This window comes from Melopsittacus undulatus, chromosome 3 (assembly GCF_012275295.1).
Source record: "Melopsittacus undulatus isolate bMelUnd1 chromosome 3, bMelUnd1.mat.Z, whole genome shotgun sequence".
Lineage (NCBI taxonomy): Eukaryota > Metazoa > Chordata > Aves > Psittaciformes > Psittaculidae > Melopsittacus > Melopsittacus undulatus.
The window spans coordinates 48,040,370-48,046,369 of NC_047529.1; the positions used below are offsets into that span (position 1 = coordinate 48,040,370).

The 6,000-nt window shown below is 41.5% G+C and overlaps 1 protein-coding gene across 7 annotated transcripts in view; it reads right to left on the reverse strand.

The window, feature by feature from the left end:
- Positions 1-5,409, reverse strand: part of IBTK (inhibitor of Bruton tyrosine kinase) — a 58,576-nt gene extending 53,167 nt beyond the window's left edge. For all 7 annotated transcript variants that reach the window (XM_031052647.2, XM_005153149.3, XM_031052643.2 and 4 more), the window contains exon 1: positions 5,222-5,409. The gene's annotated coding sequence lies outside the window, so the exon portion shown is untranslated. The remainder of the gene's footprint in view (positions 1-5,221) is intronic.
- Positions 5,410-6,000: the final 591 nt, after the last annotated feature.

Genomic DNA, 6,000 nt, shown 5'->3' on the forward strand with positions numbered 1-6,000 from the left:
ATTTATTTACAAGTCATTCTAACCCAGCCCTCCATACTATAAACATTACAACACTAAAAGCTATATTAGTATATTGATACATATACCTTGAGTTTCGAGACAGAAGGCTATAGATCAAGATTTTACTCCTCCATAATAAACACTGGCAGGCCAGTAACATCCACTCCTATGTTATTACAACATCTGAAAAGGGTTAATAATAGGATCTGACTATTTTTAAATACAAAGGAAGTCTTTAAATGAAAACTTGAAACTTTAAATTTGTGAATTGATGCTCATGGCTGGGTGAAAACCTTTGTGCTGTCCAAATGCTTACTACTATAGGGAGTTCCAGCTGCAAATCAGCACCCAAAATAAGCACAAAGTAAGAACAGCACCAGCATTTTTTACACATTGAATTTAAATGTCCAGCACATGGTGCCCTTCTAATTATGAGTATCTGTTTTTATTTGCAGGTGTTAGCTATTTCTGCAGGCTTCCCAGCACTAATCCTATTCATGTCATAATACCAGTGTCTTCCTAATACTGTAATTATTAAAAGACATATATAGCTAAATATCATGTTTTAAATATTTTTATGATACAATAGGCATGATTTGCAATTCAAGGTCTTATTAAAATCTCATTCCTAATTAACATACTCATTATAGAAAAAAAGTCACCAAAAATGAGGAATTGGAGCAGTATTCAGAGATTTCAGCAGCAAGCAAACTTCTGATTTTCTCTTAGAGACATGAGCTACTTATTATACAACTTCACAGCCCAGGAAAGTTTAAAAGATTACAAGTAACTTGGAAGGAATTCCTAAGTAGCAAGAAAGGGTGTGTGGTATTTTGCCTCCTGAAACTGAGTTCAGGAGTCTGAGTTCCTCAGAAAGGCAAAGCACCACTGCACCACAGCTGTCAGACACACAGGGAGAGTGTCAGATGTGTCATCTGACCTTATGGAGGCAGAAATCCTACAGCTGAAAAAGCACCCCTTTACCTACTGCGGCTGTCTCAAAAATCTGTTTCTTTCAAGAAGTCACTACAAATAGGCAAATACTTGGCAGTTGTTTGTAAGGAGTCTAAAATCAAAGCTGCACATCCATAAGACTAAGCTAATGAATACCTTAACGACTATGGATAGTTATGGTAGATTTCAGCTTCTGCAAACAACAAAAGGCAGATGTGAAACCTCAAAATTCTGTTCAATCACTTGGAAAAATTAACTGAGTTGTCAGATGTTTCCCACTGTGGAGTTCCAGAAGTATCTCTGCATATCAAAGCTGCTTACATGATGGCTTAGTGCTTACCTATTTTGTTATCCAAGATGCTTCCCAGAATAGATAAATATATATATATATAAAAAATTGTTTTCTGGTAATATGAATTCTCACAAAAATTAAGCCCAGAAGAAAAGACGATGAAACCAAGGCAGTTTTAGGACTTCCTACTTAGTATTTGTTTCTTCATTACTGTCTTTCAGAAGACAAACCCAGCGAAGGCAGAGAATACTGAGCACAAATATTTGTGATGAAGAGAACACTGACGTTCAGCACAGGGGCATTACAAGCTACTGGGTGCAGGCAGATACTAGACAGCTCATTTCCACATCTGTAGCATCATGTTCTCCATAAACATATTCATAATTTTCTTTTTTTCTAGAATTTATTTCCACAGAGGTTGTATGCTTTTGGCTTAAATATACAAGAGTGCTATGAGAAAAGCATTAATAGCAACCAACCTCTATGACAAGGTTGGCAGTTTCAGTATATGTTTCTGCATTCAGTCTGGGAGGCACACATGATACTAGAATTCTTACCAGTGGTCTTCCAAATTCTTCCTGATTAAAGCCTCTACTCACTACTGGATCTAGGAAAATCTAGTTAACACAGTTGTGGATACCAGTTTCAAGGCAGTGGCTAGCAGCTGCTGCTGTAGTTGTTTTCATCCTAATAGAGACAATGGTCTTGTGTCAAAGTGAAAGAAAACAAGAGATTCAGCTAGCTAGAGCTCAGTGCCACTTGAAGACAGATCGCTAGTTTTGCATCTTCCAAGTCCTCTGCATTAAAGTAACTAATTGTCAAATTAGTTCATGGCCTTGAAACGCAGCTCTAGGCTGCTTTACTAAGAATACATTTATCAAGACCTTACTTGATCTTTAAATTGGCATAACCTCACTCCTTTCACTGGTTTTCTGTTGGATTTTTTTTTCTATGTGATACTGATTTTTTGCTAAACACCAGTTGCACCTGGGATGCACTTGGTGAAAAACTACCTAGTATTTGGCTCTCCTAAAAATGGAACTAAATAATGGTTTCTGTTTTCCACATAAAAGAAGCCTAGAGTTTCCCTGGTCAATCCTAATACTCCTCCTTTCAAAAAAGAAAAAAACAAGAACACAGTAAATAATATAGATTTCCAAAAGGTGCAAAATTCATTTGCTCTTCCTTTTGATAGTAAGTTGCTAAATAAAGAGAGAGTCCATCTTTATAAGGGTAATGTGAGATCTCAAAGACTTCCAGGGTAGAGTGGAAGTGGGGGTTGTTTTTTAAACAAGCATGCTGCTAGTTAATAATATTCTCCGAGTTGGTCTATTCACAAATTTCATAACATCACAAAAGATCTGTCATCATAACAGCATAAAAATCCTGAAACTATTTGTATTCAAAACAAACTTATGGAGCCACCATGCAGACTACTTGATTAGTAAACTAACTAACTAAAATAAATCTAAAGCTTATAGAAATAAAGCCATGGGAATTTGCTGTCATATTGCTGTTTTCCAGGATTTTCTGTTGACTGGAGTCTTACCTCAAGGCAACTTTTACTAATACATATTAAAATAGTAGTTTAGAGTCTGACAGAAGTCTGACAAAGCTGGGTAGTAATATAATAAAAGTAGCATTGACACTAAGCAACATATCCTCCAGGAAATGCACATGAATTCCTAGATAAATATACAGCTTTCAGCTACAAGCAGCAGAGAACAGTTAGACTACTGACTTCTATTCAGAAGATTACTTATCCACAGATAGCTTAACCTGTTCAGAAACTCCCTCCACATTTGTTTAAGTCTGGGCATAAATCTAGCCTTTTCAGCCCCTTTAGCAATATTATTTGAATATACAATACATCGGGGGTGGATGGGGGGGAAGAAATTACTTGATATACAATGCAAAAATTGTACGAGTAAGCTATGCACCAGCTTAGAGTAGTTTGGCAGTCAGAAATTCCCACATAACAGTCTTTTAAATAGCTAATTCTTTTTGTTACAGAAGCACTGAAATACAAGGCACAGAAAGTAAGAGTTCTGTTGTTCTCAACACACAAACACATCAGGTAGAGTGCTGCCTCTAGTTGAGATACCAAGATTTAAAAGAAGTAGGTTAGTAGAAGAAAACTTTAGAAATAGAAACTAGTATTACTAGGTTTCCCAAACAACCTGTGAGTACATGCTGAGAAAACTGATCTATTTTCTCCTTCAGCTGTGGTTTCAACAGACAACACAGTATGTTTGAATAAGACAGCTGTTACATAGTCTCATAGAATGGTTAGGGTTGGAAAGGACCTTAGGATTATCTACTTACAACCCCCCTGCCATGGGCAGGGACATCTCACACTAGACCATGTCACCCAAAGCCCTGTCCAGCTCTTGTCTATTTTACCCCTGATGGTGGGATAAGTAGTCATTTGTTCAATTGTCATAAAAGGTTAAGTTTTTATGTCAGGAAGAACTTTCAAATGATAAATTAAATTCTAGTGAGGATCTCAAAATGGGCTAGACAACAAGCAACTTGTTCAAGTTTTAAGTGAGTATGACCTGCCTGGAAGTAAAGCTATAGAGGAAAACCAAACTGCCTTTAAAAATATCGAGTTCCACATGCCTGGTATATCCCCTGAGCCACGGCAGATACAAGCTGCTTCATTTGCAGGGCCAGGGCCTCTGTGTCACCACTTAGGACAAGTACACCCCGGCACAGGTGACCCTTGGAGGTTCTCTCCAGTGTTTCTACAACTTCCTCATTCAGTGACAATGGCATAATCCTTACTGGGATGAGGCATTCAGTGAACCAGTAACTCTAATCCATTTGCCCCTAACAGTGCTAACAAGCACTGCCAATTAAAGGCAGACTCTCCTGTTATAAAAAACACCAAAATACCACTAGTAGCTAAATTCAGCTGCAATACGTCATAGCACATTTATTAGTTAGGAATCACAATGCATAAACAGTATGAAATAAACAAACTGAAATACTGTACTTGGCATATCTAGAAATAGTCACAACTACTCACATTTAATAACTGCAAAATTAAATAAAACATACAGAAAGTGGTATAGACAAAATTATAGCGAGGGCATTTCCACAATAACGATTTTTATTGAAACAGATAACGTGAAGATAAACCAAGAGCAATGAATCACAAATCTATTCTAGAATTCCACCACACTTAAAATTATATCCAATATATACATCAACTCTCAGGAAAAGATGACTTTTCTGAATTAATTCTGAACTTCTGGTACAGTATTACTAATGAATATCCACATCAGATGCTGTTGGTTGATCATTATTTTTTATAAACCATAAACTGCGGTCAATTTCCGTGAAGACTGACAATTGCATTGACCATGCCACCAACAAAAGATCTGCATTTCAGGGGTCTGGTGGTTGGCCCCTAAAAAGACTGCACAAAAATACCCTTTTAAGCTAACTACCAGATTTCACCTCTCTAGTGCTTACACTGCTGCTCAAAGCCAGCAACACTGAGAGCTGCTACCAAAAGCCACAGCCGAGTATCACCCACAAAGTCAGAACACGACAGGCTTGTGGGGAATCTCCAGCTAAGGAAACCTGGCAAGGGCCGCTGCCAGTGTCAACAGGGAGAAGGTCTTAAGCGTTTCAAAGAACCAGCCACAGGCCATGAGCAGGCAGGGGGGAAGGTAGCCGTTTTGGCTACCACTACACATGTCCACGTAGCAGGGAAGTGACGAGGGTCAGAAGAGACTTATCAGAACAGGCGGCCAAGCCACTTTTCTTCCGCCTCAAAGCCGGTCCCCTCCCATCATCCTACGTGGCCAGCTGGCTCTCCTGCCCGGGGCTCTCCCCACTCCTACAGTCCCCCACCGCCGCAGTACCGTCCCGTCCCCGCCGGCAGTGCCAACCACGATACTGACACACGCCCCCCAGCCCTGCTCCCTCTCCGGACATATCAGCAGGTCTCGGCCCGCCCCTCACCAGTCGCTAGATGAATGGACTCGGGCGGGCAGGGCGGGACGCGCGCTGGGCAGCGCGGGGGCTCATCTTCAGTGACACCGGGACAAAGGCAAGGCCAGGCTGCTGCGGCTACCGCGACACCTCAGGCGGCAGGGACGGCGGCGGAGGCGACAGCCGGTGCCAGCACCTCACAGCCGGGCACAGGGACAGCAAACACCGCACCCCCAAAGAAGCAAGCCGCCGATTGGTAGCGGCTTTAGCGCACCTCTCGAGTCCATTGGCTGCGACTGCCACTTCAGCTCCGCCCCTCATGGCTAAGCCCGGATTGATTGATAGGTGGGTCTAGTGGCGAGGGGGCAGGCCTAGTGGGCGGGGTCTGTATTGAGGGGCAGTCCCGGGGTCTGCAAGAGGAGGGCGGAGGTGGCTGTTGTTGGGGTGAGGTAGGGGTGGTTCCAGTGGGAAGAGGGCAAGTAAGTAGAAGACTCTGGTGGTTTCAGTGCCTTTGTCAGCCTTCACGAGAGAAGCAGCATGGCCAGCTCTGAAAGACGGGGACGGGTTTTTGGCGAAGCACGCCTTTCCAGCAGGACTCGAAAGCAAACTAATCGTCAGCTTGCAGGTCTCTGAGAGGCAGCATCGAGAAGGATGTGTTAAGGCAGATTGCTTTAGAATAACGTGATTTTCTCTCTGACAAAACAAGTAGCCAGATTGATAAAATGCAGCGTGATTTTTGTGAGGGTTTTAACGCTAACTCGGTGCAATCTCAATAGGAAACTTTACACAAGGATTTAAAAAAAAAATAC